Genomic DNA, 12,938 nt, shown 5'->3' with positions numbered 1-12,938 from the left:
CTTACTATAACCCTGGTTCCCTGAAAGAGAAGACGACCACCAACCGCGAGGTCGCATCGGTCACCCTCACGGGTTTGATGGAAAAAGCAGTGTGGAGTAGTGGTTAGGGCTTTGGACTCTTGACCAGACGGTCGTGGGTTCAATCCCTGGTAGGGGACACTGCTGCTGTACCCATGAGCAAGGTACTTTACCTAGATTGCTCCAGTAAAAACCCAACTGTATAAATGGGTAATTGTATGTAAAAAAATAATGTGATATCTTGTAACAATTGTAAGTTGCCCTGGATAAGGGCGTCTGCTAAGAAATAAATAATCATAAATAATAAAAGAGAAATGGCTTCCTTGGGATGACAGTTTTATTCCCTCAGTAGGCAGGACCGAGTGCATCATCCCAGGAAGGGGCCTATTGGCAGCTCTGGTTTAGAGAGCTCAGTGATACCTACCGCAGGCATATTCCATACATAATGTCATTGGTGGTCGTCTTCTCTTTCAGGGAACCAGGGTTACAGTAAGTAACCTAACGTTTTCAGAGTTCTTAAAATAATCAAGCAAATATGAGGCCCGCAATTACCGGCAGCTTGAGTAAATTAGACAGAATATTTAATAGACCTCATTTTCAGACATTGCCCCCACAAATCACATATTAATTGCGTGTTTATGCCATTGCCTGTGTTTTATAAATCCCATCCAATAGTTCAGAACCCTCAGCGCCCATTTTACGGTCGTAAAACATGCGCAATCCTTTTATAAATCTGGGCCTCTGTGTCTATTGCTCAGCTTTTAAAAAACCTACAGTGAAGAAATGAGAAACTGGCTATTTTGTGCAGAGTTCCTGAGCTGGGAGCATGCACCTTATTTTTTTCTTTGTGTCTCGAAACAAAGATGGTAGAGTCTGTATTATTTTTTGTTTATTTGTTTATGTTTAAAGTGTGTCAGCTGACTGAGTGACTAAGAACCTTTGCAGCGAGACATAGCCTACATAGACAATGAAGGTTATCAGGTTGTGTGTGTGTGACGCTGTGTAATTGACTGTACTATTATGTAAAGTCTGGTGTTACCTCAGGTAAATCCTATCACTACTGAACATCTTATTATAAAAGAAAAATGTAACAATAACTAAAACTTTCAGAATACTTCAGGGTCTATGTCTTGTTTTTACTGTGAACCTGAACAATAAATGCAATTTTTTTTTGCAATCTGCCTCCTTGTTGTTTTGTATACTTCCTATCAGTCACTGATGTTCTGCCCAGTTAAATACCTGTGCGGGAGATAATTAGAGGTCCCTCACCTTTATTAAGGGTGGTGTAGTCGAAACATATAATTGATCATTTAACCTCTTGTTTGATTAATAACTAAATTCCAGTAACGGGATGCATAGATGCAACAATGAAGCGATATTCTTCAAAATAAATTCACCGTCTGAATAAGGATGGTTGGCACAAGCTTTTCACTAAATGCAGGCTACTCTACCATCAATAGACTACGACAAACCACAGAAAGGAGAGAAGTAAGCACGCGCCCGCTTCTGGGTAGAGGTCTCGAAGGTTTATGAAAACGTCTAACCACAAATTTGCCTTTTTTCCACTATATAAGTAACGAATGTGAATGAAACTTTCAGGACATGTATGGAAAGTTTAGCTGCACTCAACAATGACTTTTTTATGTCATTGCACCCCACCTTTAACATGCTATTTGCCTTTTTTATAGCTTCTCCAAGTTGGCTTAAGAGTTGCATCCACTACTACCCCCAAGTCCTTTTGGTACATAGCTTCCTCTATTTTGTTACAATTTATGTTGTACGTGCCTCTAATGTTTTTGTGCCCTGTGTGCAGGACTTTGCATTTAACCCAAGCTTGAATCTTGTCTAAATCTCTTTGTAGTTGCTGATTGGATGCTGGCTACCCCTCCCAGTTTTGTGTTGTCTGAAGCAATCCTTTTTTTTCACATCACTTCAGTGTCGCTCCATCGCATCGGAGGCAGCGTGAATGGTTTGTATCAAAACTACATGCTTTATTTTTTTGTTGTGGTGTGTCGTACTACACATTTGCTTGTCGCATCACATCCATTGTGAATAGTCCTTAAGTGGCACAGTCTCAATGCGACAAATTGGAAGCCTATGTATATGCATTTATATATATATATATATATATATATATATATATATATATATATATATAGAAGGGGTTGTGTTGTGGATGGATGTTATGTGCCTACAAGGTTTCTTTGTTTTTTGACTGCCAGGACCACGGAAAGCAATGCAAAGGATTCTACAGAGTCAGGACCATGGACAGCTCAGTGGAACCTTCCAGACTGCAACAGAACAGCCATACCTGTCTCCAGTTGTAATCAAAGCAAATCTGCAGACAGGTGATACCAATCAGTTTGCTCTATTTAACCGCGCCCTGGGTTTTCTTTCTTTCTTTTTGGATCCTGGCAGGTGAGGGAATAGGAGGGCATTGGAGAGAGCACACTGTGGAGAGGGGGTTTTGGAGAAAGAAAGAAAAGGAAATACACCAAGGATTGAGCACCCAACGATGAACTAGGACTGGACTGGAGAACCCGAACGGCACCTGGACAATACTTCTGTACGAAAACTACCCTTGGTAACAAACACGACGTGAAACGACAAAAAGACTGGAAGACCTCCACCTGTTGGCTGATTGTTTACTTTGTTTTGTTTTCATTTATCAAGAACACTCCCAAAGACCCTCATCCTCTGCCAAAGCCTGTTAAAAATAAACAGGTTTTAAACTTTACTTGTACTTGTGTCGTGTGGTTTTATGTGTAATCCCCGGCTTACAAAGAACCCACCCGAGGAAACGTCACAATATATATATATATATTTTTATACAGGCTGATTTCACACCAGAACAAACATAAAACTATACAAATTTGCTATGACAAGACTATGATTAAGAATTAAGATGAGGAAATTATGAGTGTCTTCTGTCTCGGTATTTCGCAGCAATCTAGAGGAACGGTAATTCCTCGCGCCAATTTATCAGCGAGAGAACTACCAGAGCCTCTATATGCAGCAAGGATCTAGAGGAACAGTAGTTCCTCACACCAAGTTACGAGCGAGAGAACTGTCAGAGCCTCTATATACAGCAAGAATATTTTACGTGTTTTCAGGGTTTTGGCGCAGCAAAAGTAAATCAGCCAAAAGCACCATTTGACATTTAATTTGTAGTTCCCAAGACTCTTAGGTGAAATGTAGGAAAACAAGTAAATACCTGTGTAACAGGGCGAGGAGCCCTGTATGTATTATTTATTTGTTTATTTTTAGAACAAGGTCTCCCCCTCCGCCCCTGTGCAGTGTGTTATTTTGTATTTGTTTGTTTTATGATTTATTTGTATTCATATGACGGCGAGGCGCAGTGTGTTTTTGTATTTATTAAAAAATGTATAACGGCGAGAGCCATGCGCCATGTCTGTTATTGTTTTGTTCATTTTTAAACGTGTTCTGGCAGAGGCGAGATTGGTGCTCGTCCTCTGCCAGGAATAAATTAAAAACCTTGTGCAGAAGGTGGCCATCTCCCGAGTTGACTAAGTGATTAATTTGTATAAAAGCCTGCAGCTCTCTGCACTCGGGGGTGGGTGTATTAGGATGAGAGCGGAGAGAGCAAACGAAACTTAAAAATTAAACGTAAATACAGGAACAGTGACAGCAGTTGCCCAGCCTGACCTGTGTTGTTTTGTTTTATTTTGTGTTCGTGTCTTGTTTTGTATGAACTTTTATTTTGCTCTGTGAGCACTTTGTTTTGTGTTTATCTCCCCTGATGACTTTGCCTCCTTCTTCTCTTCTAAAATTTCAGATATACGCAAACTCTTTAACACCTCTCCCTCCCCCGCACCCCCTCCCGCTCCAACTCCTACACCCACTGCAACCCCTACTAACTCACCCTCCTTCTCCACCTTCTTGCCCCTCTCAGACTCTGACCTCTCCTCCCTGCTCCAGGGTCACAAACCCACCACGTGTGCCTTGGACCCCCTCCCCACTCACCTCTTTCAAGCTGCTGCTCCTGCTCTACTCCCCTTCATCTCTTCCCTCCTCAACACCGCTCTACTTTCTGGTATCTTCCCCTCTGCCTTCAAAAAAGCCTCGATCACTCCCCTCCTCAAAAAACCTACCCTCGACCCCACCTCCCTCCAGAGCTACCGTCCTGTCTCCCTCCTACCCTTCCTCTCCAAAACCCTCGAGCGGACTGTACACCGCCAGCTCTCTGCTTTCCTGTCCAACCACTCTCTGCTTGACCCTCTCCAATCTGGCTTCCGCTCTGCTCACTCTACTGAAACCGCCCTCCTGTCTGTCACCAACTCACTTAAATGTGCCCGAGCTGCCTCTCTCTCCTCTGTCCTAATTCTCCTCGACCTCTCTGCTGCCTTTGACACTGTTGATCACTCTATTCTACTATCATCTCTTGCTGACCTGGGGATCTCTGGCACTGCTCTGGCCTGGTTCTCCTCCTACCTCTCCAACCGCACTTACCAGGTAACCTGGCGTGGAGCAACCTCCACACCTCACCCTCTCTTAACTGGAGTCCCCCAAGGGTCAGTCTTGGGTCCTCTCCTGTTCTCTCTCTACACCCGCTCCCTGGGCCCCCTCATCGCATCCTATGGCTTCTCATACCATTTCTATGCTGATGATGCTCAGATTTTCCTCTCCTTCCCCACCTCTGACTCCACCATCTCCTCCCGTATCTCTACCTGTCTGTCTGCTATTTCCTCCTGGATGCACTCGCATCACCTCAAACTCAACCTCTCTAAATCTGACCTCCTTTTCTTTCCCTCCTCCTCCCCCTCCTCTGATCTCTCCATCTCTGTTCCTCTGGAATCTACCACACTCTCTCCCTCTTCCTCAGCTAAGAACCTTGGAGTCACCCTGGACCCCTGCCTCTCTTATTCCCAGCACATCTCCACTCTGGCACGCACTTGCCGATTCTTCCTGAGCAACATCCGAAGAATCCGACCCTTCCTCACCAACTATGCTACCCAGCTCCTGGTCCAGGCCCTGGTACTCTCCCGCCTAGACTACTGCAACTCCCTCCTGGCTGGCCTCCCTGCGTCCGCCACCCGTCCGCTCCAGCTCATCCAGAACTCTGCTGCCCGCCTAGTGTTCTCTCTGCCTCGCTTCGCCCACGCTACTCCACTACTCCGCTCGCTCCACTGGCTCCCGATCACCGCTCGCATCCAGTTCAAGACTCTTGTACTAGCCTACAGATGCCTTGACCAGTCTGCACCCAGCTACCTCCAGACCCTCATCTCTCCCTACACCCCCACTCGACCTCTCCGCTCCGCCTGCACTAGAAGACTAGCTCTACCACCGCTACGCTCCCCTGCCTCCAAAGCCCGCTCCTTCTCCACCCTTGCTCCGCAGTGGTGGAATGACCTTCCTACAGATGTCAGGACTGCCCAGTCCCTGACCACATTCCGGCGCCTCCTTAAGACTCACCTCTTCAAAGAGCACCTGTAGAACTCCTCTGTTTGTATCCTGGGACACTATCACCCTTCATGTAAATGTGCTTTATTTTGCTCTTATCAGCCCCTATTTTACTGCATTTAATCCTGTACTTCAGAGTACTGTAATCTGCCAAGTTTTTAACCTGTAGTACTTTGTATTTAATCACATCCTGATGTAACTATCACTATTTAATCATATCCTGATGTAACTATCACTATTACCTGCTGTATTATTGAATTGTGGTTTGTCAAACTTGTACTTTACTTGAACAAAAGTTATTGTATTTCTTGCTCTTATTGTATTACTTGTATTGTAACGCTTGAAATGTTTTTGCTTACGATTGTAAGTCGCCCTGGATAAGGGCGTCTGCTAAGAAATAAATAATAATAATAATAATAAAATATCACCGTGTAACAATTTTTTTTTTTTTGGTTCCTGGCTAGTAAGTGTTATTTCCTAATTGCTTATGCCTCAAAAGTATAGAAAATGGCTATTATTCCCCACAAACTTTGCTTTTGTGACCAGGACAGTGATATTTTGAAATTTACCTATTTTCCAGAACATTCCAGATAGATTCAGTGCTGAGTAAACTTGGAGTAACTTCTAGAACTTTCTAGAACTTTCCAGTAATATAAATAGTAGTATAAATACAGGGGCCTTAAGCCCACCAGTTCAGTTTAGTTCCAGCTGCCTAAGTGGATACATATCTGCATTTTTCTGAGATGGCATCAAGAGGCTGCTGGACGCCTTGAAGTATGATGAGTACGGCTGGGAGGTCATAGGAGACTTCAAAATGGTGGCATTCCTGATAGGTCTCCAAGGCGGTTTTACCAAGATTCCCTGCTATCTTTGCCTTTGGGACAGCAGGGCACACTACCACAGGTGGGACTGGCCACAGCGGACCGAGTTCTCTGTGGGGAGGAACAACGTCAAGTGGGAGCCACTGGTGGACCCCCGGAAGGTGCTGATGCCACCACTGCACATCAAATTGGGCCTTATGAAACAATTGGTCAAGTACCTTCAAGACTTCTTCCCTAAGCTGTCTGAGGCAAAGGTCAAAGCCAGTGTCTTCGTCGGACCACAGATAAAGAAGATCCGGGAGTGCAATGAATTCCCCAAGAAGCTCACTAGTAAGGAGAAAGCGGCTTGGAACAGCTTTGTCGCAGTGGTTCGGGGCTTCCTGGGCAATCACAAGGCCGAAAACTATGTGGAGCTGGTTGAGACTCTGGTGAAGAACTACGGCACAATGGGCTGTAGGATGTCCCTCAAAGTCCATATCCTTGATGCTCATCTTGATAAATTCAAGGAGAACATGGGAGCGTACTCGGAGGAGCAAGGCGAGCGCTTCCACCAGGATATACTGGACTTTGAACGCCGCTACCAAGGACAGTATAACGAGAACATGATGGGAGACTACATTTAGGGGCCGATTCGTGAAAGTGATTTACAGTATAATCGTAAATCTCGAAAAACTACTCACTTCTAAATCTTTTGTAGTCATTTTTGTATTACTTTAGTATAAATACATGTATTGATATGTTGTTTTTTTCTGACTTTATGTGAACGAAAAGACACAAATTTGCCCGTTTTCTCATTGGAAATAGGTAAATTTCAAAATACCACTGTCCTGGTCACAAAAGCAAAGTTTGTGAGGAATAATAGCCATTTTCTATACTTTTGAGGCATAAGCAATTAGGAAATAACATTACTACCCAGGAACAAAAATTGTGTTACATAGTGTTATTATTTTATTTTGAACTGCAGTACCTCCCTGGTGTCAGTGTTTTTCAGTTCCTGATTCTGACCTGACGTCACCGCACAGCCACCCTGTCACAACCTGTCATACAGTAAGAGAAATAATAAGTTGCCAGAGTAAGGTAAAAATGTCTTTCTCCTTTTTCTCCCAACATATTGTTTTGCAGATTTTTGCAGACCCCCGGCACTTTTATCCACGCATACGTATATTACAGGACATTCGCGTTTAATGACAATTAACTTGTTTTGTCAACATAGAAATATGCATTTATTTTGACGTCTATATCGTTTATATTAAATTACTTATTTCTGTTTTAAAATGGAACATTTGCAAATATTGTTTTCCACTCATTGTGGTCCCTATTGGTGCAAGGAAGTACATTTTCCTCTCGATTCTGTTTGATGAGAGTAACGCTTTTTGTGGTCCCCATTGGACAAAAAGGAAGGTTCATTTCTGAGAATTAGCTAATAATGCTGAAGGATAGCCTATATATTTGGTAAAAGTAAACCAAATATACATTAATAAATATTGAAATAAAAGAATACATAAATCAATACATAGACATTTCTTTCTTTATCTATCTTGATGTTTATTTATTTTTCATTATCAGATATAAACACTGCCATTTAATACTGTATGAAACAAAAATAAATACTGAACAGTTCTTGTTCAATTGTATATTAGTGAAGATTTTTGTACATAAAATATATTGTAACGACCCGGACAATTGCTTTGTTGCAGGACTTGTTGTCTGTTCAGTTTGTCTTGTCTGTCTTTTATATGTTGCATTGTGGCGGAGTGTCCCGCCCCTATTTATTATTATTTGTATTTTTGTTTGCGGCGTGGGTAAAAGCACCGCGTCTTTTATTGTTATATTTAAAAACCCGGTGAGGATGTATGGCTGATCAGCTACTGATTATTTAACTTGCTGACAGTCATGCATCCTTACCAAACGCGTGCAGACTCTGGCCGAGGGATGATAAGATAATTAACAACTAGTTAATCCCTCGGCCAGAGTATATAAACCTGCAGCTCTCTGCACTCGAAGTGGTTGGGTGTACAGAGGAGAGTATGGGGAGCGGAGAGAGTGAGTCACATTTGAAAAAACAATTGCTAAAACGTGCTGGATTCTCCAGCACGACACTTACTTGTTTGTTTGTTGATTCGTTTGGCCCTTGTGCCCTTTTGTTTTGTGTTTTGTTGTTTTGTTTAAATCTTTTATTTTGTTTGTTAATAAATACGCTGAGTGCTACTGCACTCAACTTCACCCGCCCATCCACTGTTTTGGTGTCAGTTACTTCCTGGTCCGTGACGTCATCCACCTCACCACTGCGAGCCAGACTGCCACATGCATGTATTGTAATGGGAACAGATTGAGAGGTTGCATGAGCCTGTGGACTGAAGACAGTCCAGATCTGAACTTGAATGAGTAACTGTGGGTGCGACCGAGCGAGTGTGTGAGTTGTAACTTTCACACGATTTGATCTGAACCATAATTCTATAGTTACTGCTTTCTCTCACCTTAACTCGAAAGCTATTTACTTACTCTCCAACTACATAACTGTTACGCTACACAGATTCACATCTTAACCCGTTCAACAAAGTAGGCTACATTTACCTTATCCAAATGGTGATACATTGCCTCAATATAGGTTGAACAATGTTGTTATTCCTGTAATGTGTGTGCCAGGCAAGGTTGCCCCAATGGTTTCTTCTAACTTGTGTTTTTGATATCTCCACTTTAAATGGCTGGGCACTTTTGATAACTTGGTGTTTTTTTCACATTTCCAATGTGTTTTTATTTCAGATCATACATACCAAGCATATCCAGTTCCTTCAAAATGGACTCCCCATATATTATCTTTCATCTCTGTATCTTTATAGTTGTGATGACTTTTGTTGTAAAACACTTGGGTTTTTTCCCATGGCAAGTATTATTTTTACATTTTGGATACTGCTCCAACCTGGTGGATCACTTGCATTGAAGCTGTTCTTTGATTGCTCAGTTCCCTAGTTGTGACTCAAAGAAATTTCAAGGCAGACAGACACATTTAAATATACCCTCCCAAATTTTAATATTAATTGAGTAATTTCCTTTTGGAGGGAGAATTTCTCTCCCAAAAAAAAAATTAATGGAAACACAAATTACTCAAAAAGGTACTACCAAAATAGCGAGAGAAAAAGGCAAGACTTATTTTTATTTTTCCATGGAAACCCTGCCAATGGTGACATGACATTGACATATTTAAATGTTTCTGTCTGCCTTCCAATTTGGCCTTGCGCGACTACTGATATCGTGCAGCTTTTAAACTGGGTTTCCACAAAGTTTTTAGGTTGTGTTGAAGAACCGCAAGTGCAGCTTGTCTCATTTGGCCACCAAAAAAATAATAAAAAAGCAAAAGAAACAAAACAAAAACCCATATCATTACACAAATACAAAAAAAAAGAAATTAAAAAAAGAAACATGGTCTCTCAAGCAGTGCTTGATGGTATCTCTGGACTTACTTGAATGTGTTTCATCCTGAAGAACCCTACAGGTTCTGGATTGTCAAAGGATGCACCCAATTATCACTATGAGGCATGACCAACAGTCCTGAAACTACACTATTTATGTACAAACAAATTATATTATATACAGTACCAGTCAAAAGTTTGAGTACACTTGCTGGAAACTAGGTTTTTTTCATAATTGACAATGTTTTATGTCGTATACGTTTCTGTAAATACTTGAAAATGAAAACACATGTTACAATATACAAAACAAAACATAAGGAGCATCAAAGCAATGTTCAAGAAAATTGGAAATTGTCTCTAAATCTTGGATTCCTCAAAATAGCCACCCTTTGCCTTAATAACAGCCTCACAAACACGAGGCATTCGGTTAACAAGTTTCAGCAGGAAATCACCCGACATGTCTTCCCAGCTCTTCTGCAGCAATTCCCAGAGATGTAGGGCACTTGTGGGTAGCTTTGCTTTGACTCTTCTGTCCAGTTCGTCCCATACAAGTTCTATGGGATTGAGGTCTGGAGACTGGGCAGGCCAGGTCATTAGATTGAGTTGTCCTTCACTTTCCTACTTCGCCAGATAGTTCTTGCACAACTTTGAGGTGTGTTTCGGGTCATTATCTTGCTGAAGAATGAAGGACTGCCCAACTAGCCGTAATCCTGATGGAATGGCATGCCTCTGAAGTATGCTATGATAGCCATGCTGGTTGAGCTTGCCATGGACTTGGTAAAGATCTACAACTCTGTCACCAGCAAAGCAACCCCAGACCACGACACTGCCTCCTCCATGCTTGACAGTGGGAACCACTCATGCAGAACTCATGCGCTCACCCTCTCTGCGTCTTACAAATACTCAGCGGTTGGACCCAAATATTTCATATTTTGACTCATCGGTCCATAAGACCGACTTCCACTCCTCAAACGTCCAGTTTCTGTGTTTTTTGGCCCAGGCAAGTCTCTTCATCTTATTCTGCACTCTTAACAATGGTTTCTTTGCAGCAATTCTTCCAGTTAGGCCAGCTTCACGCATTCTCCTCTGAACAGTTGATGTTGAAACAACTGTACTTCTAGTAGCATTTAGCTGAGCATGTATTTCAGGGGCAGTTAATCGCCGGTTTCGCAGACTTGTGACTCGAATTAACTTGTTCTCTGATTCTGAGGTCACCCTTGGTCTGCCTGACCTTGTTCGGTCCTCATGAGTGCCAGTTTCTTCAAATCGTTTGATGGTCTTGGCCACAGCAGTTACAGACACTTGCAAAGTTCTTGCAATTTGTCTTAAAGAGTGACCTTCATTTCTTAAAGTAATTACAGACTTTTTTCTTTGCTTAACTGAGCGTATTTTGCCATTTTCTGCTCCCTTACATTCAGGAATGACAAACTTGTTCCTATGCTACCTATATTTATAATAATCATGGACACTCACCTGTTAACAATAATTGGTGACAAAAGGTTAATTAGGTAACATTGCTAGTTAACTCGGAGAACATCTAACAAAGACACTTTTATACTTAGGCCAGTGTTCTAACACCGTGTTATACACATTTCAGACTTTTAACTGACTTGGGCTTCAAACTGAAATCCCCTTACTTTGGGTGACCATTTCATTGAAATTTACAAGATTTACATTTTCATTTAAAAATAACATTTTTGAATACATTCACTTATGATTATCACCTTATATAAATACACGTATCATATAATGAAATATTAAGTGTTTAGACAAGTTTATACAGTTAAAAGCATAGATAATCATGAAAAACCTGGTTTCAAGCAGATGTACTCAAACTTTTGACTGGTACTGTGTGTATATATATATATTTTCAAAAGGGTAAATCTCATAATTCTGACAGGTGATTTCCTGTAAAAGATTTTATGTAGAAAAGTTAAATACTTATTTTGTGGAGTTTGAACATATTTTACAATGTGAATGAAACACAGCCCACAACACATTGTTATAGATGTCATCTACATTGACTTTTATGTAAAATTACTATGCCACCCAAAACATAATATAATCAGTTCAATTTAAAATAATAATGTTTTTTTCTTCATTGGCATGAAAAGACAAAAAATCAAACAAAAATTTTGTGCTTTAATTTTCAGAAATGTGATACTGCATAATAGAATCTGCAGACTGGGAAGCTGCATAATTGTTGCAGCTTCTAAGGCGGCACATGGTGCTTTTGTTTTAGATTAAATCTACCCACCAGATTAGAACTAAAACAAGGCTGTCCAGGGTTAGTACCAATGGGGGTCCGTGAAACTAGCAATTACTGACTTTTACCTTAAAAAATATTTTCACTAAGCAACTAAGTGATGAATGTAAGCTTTCCTAATTATGTATTTGTGAGGATATTTGAGCAGGTGTTATTCTTCCGGTCCATGTATTGGTTTAAGTAATTTAAATATTTATTTGAACTCATTAAAGTAATTGTAGTTAACAAAATAGTTCCATAAAATGTCTTTGCCATGCACATCCATTCATTATATCGGTCTCAAATGTACAGTTTTGAAAGAGACACTGCACTTTATAGCAAACGTGTATTTTCATTTTAAAACATGATCTCTGGTCCTACACTAGAAGACACTGCTTTAGGTGAAATGACCCAGGAAGTGCAAGTGCAAACAGAGAAGCCAAGAATATAGAATAGAAACTATGAGCTTGTTTTAACTAAAGTAGCACCAGATACCCTGTTTTAAAAACAAAAATACATGTGTTCCTATAGGGAAGTGCAAAATGGCTAATGTATGGAATTATTTTGTTTGTTACAATTGCTGTAAACAAGTCCAAAAGTACATTTAATTATACTTCTTGTAGTCTTGTAATTATCTAGACTATGGATGCAGTTCATGGTACTGAGGCCTGTAATGTATTATTTATATCATTGGTGTGGATGTGTCACTGACATATCTGGTTTTAATGCCAAGAACATGGCATTGCCGGTGTATTGGATACATTTAAATAAGATAACCATGTTCTACATTAGCAGCTCAGGAGGCTGAGGGCATACAGTAAAAAAAATGTTTATGATTAAAAGCATTTAAACCAACAATGCAAAAATCTAGTGTAAACTTTTTAAAACAATTAACCAAAAATGTCAGAGCAAGAGAGATGGCAATATAAGAGATGTGCTACACAATCCATTTTTTTTTCCTTTTTTTTAATCTGAATTTTTCAAATAAATTTAGGTTAGGACGGCTACATTGTACTTCTTGAG

The sequence above is a fragment of the Acipenser ruthenus genome, chromosome 9, assembly GCF_902713425.1.
Source record: "Acipenser ruthenus chromosome 9, fAciRut3.2 maternal haplotype, whole genome shotgun sequence".
Classification (NCBI taxonomy): domain Eukaryota; kingdom Metazoa; phylum Chordata; class Actinopteri; order Acipenseriformes; family Acipenseridae; genus Acipenser; species Acipenser ruthenus.
The sequence above is the reverse complement of the archived record's forward strand: the minus strand, read 5'-3'. Positions refer to the sequence as shown.